Below are 12,862 nucleotides of genomic sequence, written 5' to 3'. Positions count from 1 at the left end.
GGAGCCTGTAGGGAAGGAGAATTCCTCCCGAAACACGGGTGACCCCTCCATCTGAATGCTATTAACAGACTCTCCTCAAAGACTGCTCCAAATTCAGTCTTGGCCTAACGACAGTTCCCAGGGGACATCTGTAGTATTGTGCCAAGAGCAGTAATGGAAGCATTAGGAAAAGCAATTCCGGTCGTAAGTCATAGAAGCCGTCGTGACTATGGCTAGGCAGAGCTGGTTGGGTATCTCCATTTTGGAGTTTAGGAAATAAAGTAGTTTTTTAAAACCCCCCTCACCTGGTTAGGCAGAGAGAGGATTCAACCAGGGAGGCTGGGTTCCCCTAACCTAGGCCTTTCCACTTTCTGTGATGAGAAGACCTGGCACGGAGACTGGCTTAATAAACACGGTAACCGAAGAGTCTTGGGCAAGTCACTTTATACTTATCGGATTCCATGGCCTCACGTGGGTCCCTATTTCTACCTGTCTGTGGGGATTGGTTCAATCACTCACACAGCTGTTTACTGGGTGGTGAACTTGATGAAACACTGGCTTCCCCATAGAGTGCTTTTACAAATTAGTGTGTTTTAAATGCTTTGTTCATCAAGAATGCACTACAAAGGTCCCACTTAAGTTCTGGGTACCCCTTCTCCATAAAACTCTGAAACCAGGAAAGAACCTTGAATCCAGAGGAGATTTGAGCCAACCTGGTTATTAGAAATGAGTGAGGACCTTGAGTTCAAGTTTTGCTTTTGACAAGATTTTGACCAATGGAATAATTAATTCTATTGTTGAAAGAAAATTCTAAGAAGGTTCATTGAGTCTAACCTCTGTGTTTTACAGATGTTAAGATGGAAGTCTGTAGAAATTAAGAGATTCAGCTGAGATCAGAGTCCATTCGTAACAGAGTTGGGGCTAGAACTCAGACCGTTTGATGCCAGCTTTGTGTCTTTTTAAACTCTCTACCCCTTGGTCTCATCCCAAGCAGAAGCTGTAAAGCACTGGTCATGGAGGCAGTAAAGAAGGACAAGATGCCAGCCTCAACTTCAGGGCAGTGTTCCTAACATTCAATCTTCATAACTCATGTTTTTGCCATGTTCATACCACCTATATTATTTTTTTTGAATTGTGCTTCTGAGAGGCTGGCAATTTCTCGGTCGCTTAGAGTTATTGGCTCTGGGACTTTGAGTTCTTCTTGCACCATCTTTTGGGCTGTTCGTGCCTGTTCCATAGCAGGATCAGAGCCCTAAAGTGTTCACTAGAACAGGGCAACTAAGTCGCTGGGTTGTAACGTTGTATGTGGGGTCGGGGTCAAAGAGGGACAATGGCTTCCCGTCTGCCGCCTGCCGCCGCAGCCCCGGCGCCGAAGCCACCACCGTCACCAGGCCCACGCATTTCATTCCACTGCACACAAGTGTGCCACCGCCGTCAGCCCTCTACCACTGGGTTCACCCCCTGGGGTCTGTGTGGTCCATCTCACTGTGCGCAAATGTGCGACCGCAGTCAGTCTGCCCCACACCCCGACTGGTTCCGGGCTGCCTGCGCGCCTAGGTCGGGGATCTGTCCTGCCCGACCCAGCTCCGCTGCTGGCTCTGCCTCTCTTACCGTCCTCGTTGAACGTTGAACGGTTCGTAGTTGTCGGACTTCCATATAATTCCGTTTTCTGGTCTTTGGGTGTGTCCTAGTTCTCCAAACCTTTGTTGTGTTCAAACTTGGTTGTGGGAGAAGGCACAGTGTTTCCTCCTATGCCTCCATCTTGGTGGAAGTCCCTATTATTATTATTTTTAATGCCTGTCTTTAAATCAAGTCATAGTTGTTCTTTGGATACTCACTACCTGTAGCTTCACCCTAAGCTATAATAGCTGTGAAATCATAAATTCAACCTGTTGTTTCATTCTTGTCTAAAATTCACATTAAAACAAAGCTAGTTTTTATTAGAATAAACAAAGTTTGTCATTTTGCATACTACTCGCGTATGGACTTCTAGTTCTGAGAATACTGTTCCCAGGAAAACCAGATTTGCAAGGGGCTGGGGAGGCAGAAGCTGGGCTGGAGGCAAGTCAGCTGCCCTGAGAGCCCCAGGAAGAGGCTGGGAAGGACGGAGGGAAGGAGCTGGGACCAGGAGTGCCAGTGTCACCACCTGCCACTGGTCCAGGAAATGTGGCAGCTTCCCAAATACTGCCTCTTGGTGGAGGTGAAAACTGGAGACAATGTGGTGCAGGAGGGACAACTGTCCTGACTCAGCCTCTCCCAGCTGTAGCAGTGCAGACACGAACAGGGACTTGGCTTCTAGGTCTGCAATGTTCCGAGTCTGTCCCTTAACATGCTCTGTGTCAGTTTCCGCCCTTTTCATACCTCTCCTGAGGGACAGATTCCCAGTGCCTGGCATTATAAGCCTATTGTAACTATTTTAAAATTACTTTCGAGAATGAATATGTCAGCCTGTTCTGAACTGTAACTTCTATTGGGCCAAGAGAAACACACTTCGCATGGGTGGGGAATCTCAACTCTGTGCCAGCCCCTTTCCAGATCTCCTCGGGATGGCGAGAAGGGCGGGGCTGGAGAGATTTCTGGGGCACAATGGGAAAAAAAGAACAGAGAACCCCCTCTATTGTTTGTCCTGGATGAGGAGAACTTTCCTGCTCTTCTGAAAATTCCTATCTACAGCACAAGTGGGTTGGCTGTGTCAAGTGAGATCATCTTAACTCCTTGGCTGGAAAACAAATATTTCTGTCCACGAGTCAAGTCAGAAAGAGGGAAGAAGTTCCCGGCATCTCTCTGCTTTCTGAATATCCTTAATGCAATTCATACTGAAGTTATAAATACAAATGTCCTGGGGTATTTTCAGGTTGGAACAACCAGCTGTGTGGCCGTGGGCAGAGGAGGTGCGTGTAGGCCGAGAAGCCAGCCTTTTGCAGCCTCTGGCTTTCGGCATTCAGGACCACACTGGGGACCTCAACCCCGAAGTCATCTCTTTGGGACAGAGATACATTGAAGCAAATAACGTATCGCAGAAGTCATGTCACTGTCTTGCCTCAGCGCTGCCAGTCATCTTCATGAATGCTGAAACAGGTTTTGGTTTTTGTCGTTACCCTCTCCTCTATCTCTTCAGCATCGCAATGATGAAAACGCGGCATGACCGTGGGTCAAATGATGCTGCAGGGACAAGCTGGCATGAGCTCTTTGTGAGACTGGCCCAGCCTACAGGTGAAGGCTCAGACTTCTCTGGGGTCCACCAGTCTTGGGCAGTAAGACCTCCCACACTGGTACTTCCTTGGTTCAGAGGACATCGGTGAGGAGGAGGGGAGATAATTCTCAGAGCCTTAATGCTGTTTGCTAAGTGGTGTGCAGATTTATCATTTTAATTATGGAATGTATGTGGAGCAGAGTCACAGTTTCAGGTCCGCTGTCCTAACACTCTGACCAAGGGCAGGGACATCAGGATAATTACTGCCGCCCAAGGACTTAGGGAGCTTCGCAAAGGCATTAGTTCATTTAGCTTTGCCTCCATGTACTTCATCACCAAGGACAGGCAGGAATCTGGTTTTGCATACTGTATTTTAGCAAGTTTTAATTTTTTCAAGACTGAGGTCCCCATGGTTTTATAGTAAAGAACTCTGTAGAGAAAATAATTTCTGAACTTTGATGCCAGTTAAGGGAAGAGGGCAACCTCAAGTTCTACCCGGCATTCTCAGGGGCAAGTGGGGCCCAGGCCAAGGCCTGTAGCTCAGCCTGTGTATGCTGCTCTTTTCTTTTCTCCCTACTGGAAATCTCGAGTTGTTTGCACTCTTTAACCTTTTGCTTTGGATTTCCCAAGAGTCATGAAAGCCTTGCTATTTCAAATGTGAACATGCTTATTTTCATTTTTCACACTTTTGAGATTATCCTTTTCTGTATTGTGTTCGTGGAGGGTGCTTAAATGGATCTTTATTACCTAATACTTATCGTAATAATCCTTTGGGAGTTTTAAAATGGTTTACAACCATGAGATATATTTTTTAAGTTAAGAAAATCAAAGTCTAGGAATGCCAACTGTTGTTGATATTCACACTGAGAATGAGAGACCCAACCGTAATAATAATAACAGCTAACATTTATTTAGTACTAACTATGAGAGGCACATCATATACTTGTCTCTAATACTAGTGAGAGTCTTATAAGGCAAGCACAGTACTATTATTATCCTAATTTTAAAGATGAGGAAAATGTGACACCCAGTGACGAATAAAATGGCCCAAGTCTCTCATCTAGCAAATGGCATCAGTGTGATCTGAACCAGGCACTCCAAGGCCTGAGTTTGTACCGTCAGTAACATTCTTGTTTTCCTGGAGCCTGGCTTCGGAATGACCCCATAAGTTCTCCAAACAGAAATATGGCAAATTGTTTTTGATGGCCTGCATCCATGGACTTACTGAGATCATATAATTTTAACCTAAATTCACCTTCATTTTTGAGCCTGTGGTCCACCTCTGAAGGCGAGTCTAATGATAAAAGCAAGGTACTGTTAAATTGCATTTTGTATCACATTGGCCAATATTTTTCTTTGCTGGGACCTGAGAAACAAGGCATGCTGAGGAAACAGTCAATGTTGCATCCATTATGTGCGCTCTAAATACAGTGCCCCTGCCTGGGGCAGGATTTTTTAGATCCCTTTCAGATAAAAAGGATGGGCTGGTACTGATCCCTTTTCACTTTTCCCGTTATTATTCTGTAACTAAAAAGACCTGCTCTTGAGCCAGAAGATTACAGTAAAGATTTAGTCTGGATACGGAATCAGACCTAGTCCCATCGGTTTTCTCAGTGAGCCAAGCCATAGAGTCATTAACGATGCCAGTTGTGCTTATGTGCTCTCACTTTCTCAGCGAAGCACTTCCAAAATAATTTCAGTCATATATAACTGATGAAAGTATTTGAAGCAGCAACAAGAAACTGTTCCACAGAGATGGAAACTCGGTGAACGTAATGGAAGGGGACACTGAAACAAGCATACTACGCTGTACTCATGTTGTGAATATGTTGTAGGGAGTTGTAATCTAGTAGACAACACAAACGGTAACTAGCTGACTTTATTACCTTGACATGTTTTTGAAAGGTTATTTTTGTAACTGTTTTAGAACCAGATTAAGATTTAAGTGGTAAAAGTAAATCAAAGGAGAAATACACATAGTAGAGAAAAGAATTCAGAGTAATTTTGATCTAAAATAGAATCTGACAGCTGGAGCTTCTTGTGGGAGCTGGCGTTAGCAAGCTTTGAGGTTCGGTCTACGTTTAAAGAATTGAGTACAAAAGAAAAAATATGCGAGTGAGAGTTTATAACAATTTATAACTTGTCAGTCCTTAAATCCATGGAGACCAAAGCTGGGGCCATCATGGTGGAAAAGGAGAGGTGTGGTGGGGATCAGGGTGCAGGGGGCGAGAGGAGGCAGGGACAGCAGGCAGGAGCTCCACCCTGTAGGATGGAGGAATTAATTCTGAAAGCAGCAGCATGCCCCAGAGGGCCTGGGATGCTGGTGGTAGTGAGATTATGTGTGAGCCAACCAGATTTGTCTTTAGTTGTCATCCTGGTGAGGAAATGAAGGAGCCGGTTAGGAAGCTTTCCTGGTCAGATTATGGGGTCTTTGACATTAGGGTGAAAGTAACAATAAGTAAATGAATTGAGAGCTCCTAAGAATTCAAAATCAATAGTAGTCAGTGAGGGTGAGGACACAGGGTGTGGACAGCAAACTAAAAGGATAGTGGTACTGTTTACTACAAGAGGCCAGGTCTGGGTATGTACAATGATAACATATTTGTAAAACTGAGCCTAACTTAGATATAATACTTTAAAGGAGTATTGCTTTTTGGATTATATTCTGGATTTTCCAAAAAAAATCTAATCAGTACATGTTCATTAACATTCTTTCACATGGTTTTCTCACCTACGATTTTTAAAAATTAAATAATCATTCTCACCTTTAACATATTTTAGTGTCATCTAAATATGATGGTCATTAACTTATTATAATAGACATTTTTTTACATGCATTACATGTTTTGGAAAAACTAAAAATTTTCTATGCCAACTTTGAAAGTTGTTTTTACCATTTCTAGGAGTTGATTCTTTTTCCAAATATATATTCATTTTAAGAGTTCCCTGGAAGAAGGTGCCATGTGGAGCTAAGCATCCTTTTCAGGTACGGCTGCAGAGATGTTTAAATGTCAGTGCCTGCTTCACGGCCCTCATTTAAGGATATTTATTAGAACAGTTCATGCCGAATAAATACTGGGGTGCAGATTAGCAAGTTCAAGTTCAAAGGCCTTTCCCAATTTCCACAATTATGTCCCTTTTTGTAATGGAAAGTATAGGAGAGCATTAAGACCAGCGGACAGTTGGATTTTACAGACAAAAGAGAATACCCTTTTGCAACCAGTGGAAGGACTATACTTTTAGTTTGCAAGAACTGACAATATTTTGAATATAACTTGGTATGCAACATCAGTTCATCCCTGAAGTGTTTGCTGAGCACCTAATTGTGCACAGTGCTATTCAGTGTAGTTCAGGGAGTCAGACACACTTTCGTAGTTATAGTTTCCACCCTTGAAGAGCTCTGACTTAATAACACACGATGACCCAAATTTAACACATCGCCATTTTCTCTCTTCCTTTGAAAAGCAAAACAGAAACTGAAAAGCAAAAATCAGAACTCATGTTTCTGGGCAGCTGCTTTGGGATGACTGCTACCAGCGCCAGCTTCTGCCCCCACAGGACAGCCCCGCCCCTGAGAACCAGCAGGCAGCATCTAGCATATGACAACACCCCATGTCACTCATTTCCATGGAAGTTCTGGAGGCTGTTGGTCCTCTCCCAAATTTCCATTTCCACAAATTCAAGTAGAATGGGGGTAGTGAAAGGAGCACCTGACTCAAGGACAGTCAGGAGAACTGAATTTGAATTCTGGCCCAGTCACTCCGGTGAGAATTGGAGTAAGTCATTAATCTCTGTGGGCCCATTTCTTTACCCATGGAACAGACAGCTGCAAGCTCATCTCAGTCCCTAGCTCCATCCTTGGAACATGTCTCCACTCGGCAAACCTCATGTGAATATGAATCTCATGTATTTTGCACAAGATAATTGTGCTAAACAATTTGCATGGTGTAATAAACCAAAAGGACCCTGAAAGATGACTTCTCTTGCCCCTAGTTTATAGCTAAGAGCTCTTACAGTCAGAAGAGTTAAGTGACCTGGCCTTTCAGTGGCAGTGGCAAGCCAGAAACCACAGACTGGTCTATGTGTTTCGGGCCTGAACTTCCTGAACTTACCACACATATTTCTGCCAGTTGAGTTCTCCTAATATGTAATTCCCAGCATTCCCCTCCTCTGACCAAAAGCCTTTGGTGACCGTCAATGGCCTGGTAAATAAAGTAAGCCGGCTTATCCTGCTCTTCAGGCGTCCTCTCACACGTGTCCTGAAATCCTCCTTCCTGCTTTTTCTGCACTGTTCCCCTCCAGGCGTCTGGGATCCACCAGGCTGGGTTATGTGCCATGCTGGGTACATGCTAAATTGTAAGCTCCATAAGGGGGTGACTGTTTTATTCATGGCCAAACCCCCAGTACTCAGCCAGATGCCTGACCCATCATCAAAGCTCAATAAAAGTGTGTTAAGATGCTGGGCACTCCTCATTATGATAACTATAACAACAACAAGAAGAATGATAGCAAAACTATAATAACAGTAAATCATAGTAAAATAACAACCACAAGGATCAACTGAGCCATTGCTGAATAGTTACAATGCTGCAAATTTATGATCTCAACTAACTCTGACAATAACCCCATCACGTGGATACTGTCCTTTCCCAGCTTACTGAAGAGAAGGCTGAAACTCAGAGAGATTAAATAGCATCTCTGGGATTGGCTGGTTGACTACTGTTTGTTTATTCAACAATTGCTACTGAGGCTCTGTTCCGGGGGTTGGATGTAATGTACATCTTCCCCTTTGTGAACAAGGTCCTTGCTCACACAGAGTCGATAGTCTGGTAGTAGAAACATCTACTCACCAAATAAGTAAGTCAGAAAGCGGCAAGTGATCTAAAGGAAAACAAAGCAGGGTAAAGGGATTGGGATGGGATTGCTATTTCAGACGGAGTGTGAGTAAAGGCTCCCTTTTCAATGTGTCAAGACTTTGCTTAGCTGTCATCTCTGACAAGCAGTGAGCCCTTGGAGAGCTGGTGGGAAAATGTTAGGCACAGGAAATGGTAAGTATTAAGGCTCCGAGGCAGGAGTGTCCCTGCTCTGTAGGAAACAGGGAGACTGCCCGTGTGTCTGCAGGTGACAGTGAAAGGGAGTGAGAGCAGGGAGGCTGTGTGGGTTCAGATGGTGCTGGCACTGTGGCCAGGGCGCGGACAGTGATGTGCTCCCACTCGGGAAGCAGTGGGAGTGCTGGCGCGGAGGGTCACAGAGCTGCCCTGGGTTTGAACAGGACCTCTCCGGCAAGAGTGGGATGAGCTGCGAGATCAGTTGCTGGAACGTTCAAGATGGGAGAGACGACAGAGGCAGGAGAGGATAACAGGTTCTGATGGACTGGATGTGAAGTATGTGGAAAAGAAAGGAATCTAGGATTAGTCCAAGGCTCTCAGCCTGAGGGGAAAGGCTGAGCGGGGAGCAGGCTGAGGGTTGAGGAAGTCAGTAACTCATCTTACACACACTGAGTGTGCGCTGCCTGTGAACCACCCACGTGGGGAGTATAACTTAGCCGACAGCTGGATATACATGTCTTTAGTTCAGTGAAACAAAACAGGGATAGAATTTTTACATGTCAGGGTTATCAGCATATGGGTGGCATTTTAAGTCATGAGACAGGATGAGATCATCTCAGGAATGAGTGTGGAGAGAAGAGGGAGCACGAGTGTAGAGAGGTCAGGGAGAGAGGAGGGCAGTGGTGGTCCTGGGGTGCTCTGGTGTAGGAAGATGAGGGGTGAAGTGTGGCAACAGAGATTAAGAAGGAGCGGTCAGCCAGGCGGGTGAAGAACCAAGAAAGAATGCGTCCTGGAGGTCAAGTGGAGAGAGACAGTGTTTTAAAGATGAGGGCAGTGACCATCTGTGTCAAATGCTGCTGATAGGTCAGGTCAAGCCAAGCCTAAGAATGAATCTCACACTTGGCCAAGGGAAGGGCAGTGGATACCTTGACAAGAGCAGTTTTGGCATTTACAACTGCTGAGTGCATTCTGAAGCCAGGTGTGCACAGCATTAACTGCCACACCACTGGTCCCCTACCTTTGCACACAGGGATTCCAACGGCCTACTTAGGCCTGAATTTCCTTTATCTCCTACAATTCAGCACCATCATGGAATCTTTCCTATTTCCTCTAGTCAAATTTACCTCCACTACCTTGTTTTAGAATTATTCATTGGTGACTGAATTCATGAGTTCTTGGATTAATACAAATATGCTATGTGAACCCACACAGAATAAGACAAGATGCTAAACAACAGTGTGATGTTATTACTGTCACTATTAAGGCAGCACAAAATCTCTAAACAAAAACACCCCCCAACAGTACCCTGTGAGCATAGCCAAGGGTGTTGCCCAGGGCGCGGGGTGGAGCCAGGAGAGGTGCGGCAGTGCTGGGTGCTGAAAGAAGACTTGACTGTGGTTTTAAGGATCTGGGCTCTGGGCCCAGCTCTGCCACTGAGTGGTGTGACCTTGGGTGAGGTACTCCACACTTCTGGGACATAATTCTTCCCCTTTGAAATGAACAGACTGTATCACGTCTGCTCAAAGATCTGTCCACACACCTCGGTTCATTTCATTCACATAAAGAGTGCCGTGGGCCCTTTCTTTCTACTTAAACAATGAAATCTCTTAAGATAGGTTTTACACTTCTTATACTTCTTTGCATCAAGCATAGGAGCTTGGAAAATGCATAATAACATTTTTTTCTTTTAAAAAGCTTTTATTAAAGGTCTTTATAGAGCAGCATCCAGACCCCAGATCCAGCTGCCAGTGAAACCCTATAACACTGTGGGCACTGGCTGGGGCATGGCAGGCGGCTCTGGCTTCCCACCCTTGTGTTCTGAGATGGGGGTGGTGGGCAGTATCTCATCTTTGGGTTCCGCAGTGCTCACATGGTCAGGCAGGAGCTCCTTGGGACCGATCTTACCACTTGGCTCCAAGGGAAGCACGGTCCTTACTGTGATGCCCAGCACACCCCACCTGAGCAGCACATGGTGCATGGCATTGTCAACGTGGCAGTTAACAGGGTCCTCACTGTGTGTCATCAGACCATCAACCAACTCCATGGATTTATTAGCCCTCTATCCCTGGAGTTTCCCAGACACGACGACCTCACAGCCTTTGGCCCCACTCTCCACGGTGACCCGCAGCACGCCACAGCAGGCCCTCCGCACAGCAAGGCCTCCTCGGAGTTTGTGACACAGAGACTCTGCCTGGGCAGAGGTCTGGGCACACAGACCTCTTGTGGCCACCTTTTCAGCATAAAGCTCTGCACTGCCCTCAAGGAAGCCAAACCTCCTCGGAACCACAGCAGTCAATTCCTGTCCCCACCAGCCCTTCTCACCAAGAACATTCTGGAACCACAGCAGTCAATTCCTGTCCCCACCAGCCCTTCTCACCAAGAACATTCTGTGTCCTGGTGGCCAAAATAATAATTTTTGTCCTGGTTGGTGTAACTCGGACTCAACTCCAGGGTAGCCATCCTCAGGTAGTTCTCGAGTGAGAAACTTGTTTAATTCAGCTTTGAAGATGCTATCAGCAACAAAATCCCTGTTTTTGGAAATTTGCACAGCCATCTTTATAATAAATATTTTTTTGATGTAGTAGATAATAGGGATAAATCCTGTTTGGTCTATGAAGTGGAGTCTGGTCCGTGCTCAGCAATCTCCCTTTACCTGGCCACGCTTATCTTTAGTCCAGTCACGCAATCATTTCCTCATCCATTTGCTCTGGAGTTCCTGCTGGCTACAATGTTCCTTAGAACTGTAAATGGTCGTGACGCAGCTCTGACGCTAATTTTGTGCCTCTTGACCCTGCTGGCTTAGAGTTGAGGAAATCAAGACACGTGGTCTAAAACAGAAGCCAGAATATTGGAACAGAAATGTTTTGGATACTCTTGCCCATGGAATCACAGCACTTGTGAAAAAGCACTAAGATCTACCAGATTATGAAGATTCTTACATGCCCATCTCAGAATTCGCGGATCTACCCTGTCTGGAGCATAGTAGAGTGGGCAGAGAGCAGCAAAAGGGAGACTAGTTAGAAAACGGAAGCAACAGTGCACGCAGGAGGTGATGAGGGCCTGAACCAAGAAAGAGAGAACAGATGGGCCACTGTGTGCGAGCCTGAACTTTGACAGCACCTTCCCTAAGGACAGTCCTTCAGACACTGAGCCAAGTGAACATCCACTCTGCTTCAGGTCCCCAGACTAGGCTAGAGGTGTTACCTGCGCGCTGGGAGCATGGAAGTATCAGGCAGAGGTGCGGGTGTGGGGGTCGGGGCAGGGGCAGAAAGGCCACATCTCAGTGCAGTGTGGTAAGTGTGGGCTGGAGGAATGAACAGGGTGCTAACGGGATGGGGGCTGCACAGAGGAATCCACGTTCGGATATGGTGTGCCAGATGTCTTCCCTTTGCCTCTGCAGATCCTCACTCTTCTCCACTGGGCTCTCCGACCACCCCTCTAGGAGCCTGACCTGTAGGGCCACGCCAATGGATTTCCTTGCCCTTGGCTTCTAGCAGCATATCAGGGAGAAAGGGGGGCAGTGGGGGCAGAATACTGATTCCCTTCACTCTCAGGAGGTTAACCCTGGGTGAGTTGTGTCTCTCAACCAAGAGTCACTGGCCCTCTCAAGGTGGTCTATTCTACAAGGCCCTCCGCCCTGGGTTCAGGCTACTCTTCTCTCCGCCTAGGCCTGACTCATAGCAGCTCTGCCCCCATGATCCCCTGTGGTCCCCCTGTACCCATCCAAACCTTTGTAACTTATCCCTTTACCCCATCTGACTGCACCTCCCTTTCTTGGGACTTTCACTGACAAGTTGAGCCTTTGAAATAGGAATTTGCAATTCTTTGGGACTTTATCCCTAATAAACTCTGAGCTCTTCCATGAGGAATCTGGGCTTAGCTTTCTCCCTCTCCCCTCCATGATCTAATAGAATTTCTATTCACTGTGATTATTTAGTGTTTGTTAAAAGATATTAATTTCTCCTCACAGTCATTCCTCAGACTGCAGGTGGTCACGCTGTGGCTCTGCCCACCCCCAAGTGCCCCTCTTGGTCTAACCCCCACACAGGACTACCCAGGGAAGGGGCTACAGCCCCACGTTACCCTCTCACCTTCTGGCTGTTTCCACCTCCCTGTTTCTTAATCAAGATTCCAAATGTCCCCAGTAAATCCTTTTCTTGTTCAGTGCCCTAATGATTACAATCCCCGGGCCAATGCCAAAGGCATGTGACCTCAGAAAAGACCCTACATCTCTCTCGACCATAGTTTCCAAGATCGTAAAATCAAGATAAAAATACCACTACTTCTTAGGGTTGCTGGGAAAATAAAAACAGTTGTGACGCCCTGTAAAATTTATTGTCTTTCCCATGAAATAGATCAATGACTATAGGAATAAATCAGTTCTCTATACCTCCACCCTACTTTTTTGGCTGGTTCCCAAAAACACTTTGTTAATCCACTGAGAAAAATTATAATAACAGCTGCCATCTCCTGAGCACTTAACCCCATGAGGAACTGTTCTAGGCACTTTATATGTCACTTCGTTTAATCTCCACATGAACCACATGCCGTAGAACCCGTGTTACCTCCCTTTTACAGATGAGGACGAATAAGGGCACAAAGAAATGAGGTAANAAGATCGTAAAATCAAGATAAAAATACC

The 12,862-nt window shown here is 45.8% G+C and overlaps 1 protein-coding gene and 1 pseudogene across 1 annotated transcript in view; both read right to left on the bottom strand.

Moving 5' to 3' along the window:
* PARM1 (prostate androgen-regulated mucin-like protein 1) overlaps positions 1 to 12,862 on the bottom strand; it is a 99,859-nt gene that overhangs the window by 25,604 nt on the left and 61,393 nt on the right. The gene's annotated exons all lie outside the window — the stretch shown is intronic.
* Positions 9,910 to 11,328, bottom strand: LOC118990364 (40S ribosomal protein S3-like; annotated as a pseudogene).

The sequence above is a fragment of the Sturnira hondurensis genome, unplaced genomic scaffold, assembly GCF_014824575.4.
Source record: "Sturnira hondurensis isolate 20B ecotype Veracruz unplaced genomic scaffold, ASM1482457v3 Scaffold0007036, whole genome shotgun sequence".
In the NCBI taxonomy this organism is placed as follows: Eukaryota; Metazoa; Chordata; class Mammalia; order Chiroptera; family Phyllostomidae; genus Sturnira; species Sturnira hondurensis.
Note: the sequence above shows the minus strand (reverse complement) of the source record. Positions and strands in the feature narration are given on the sequence as shown.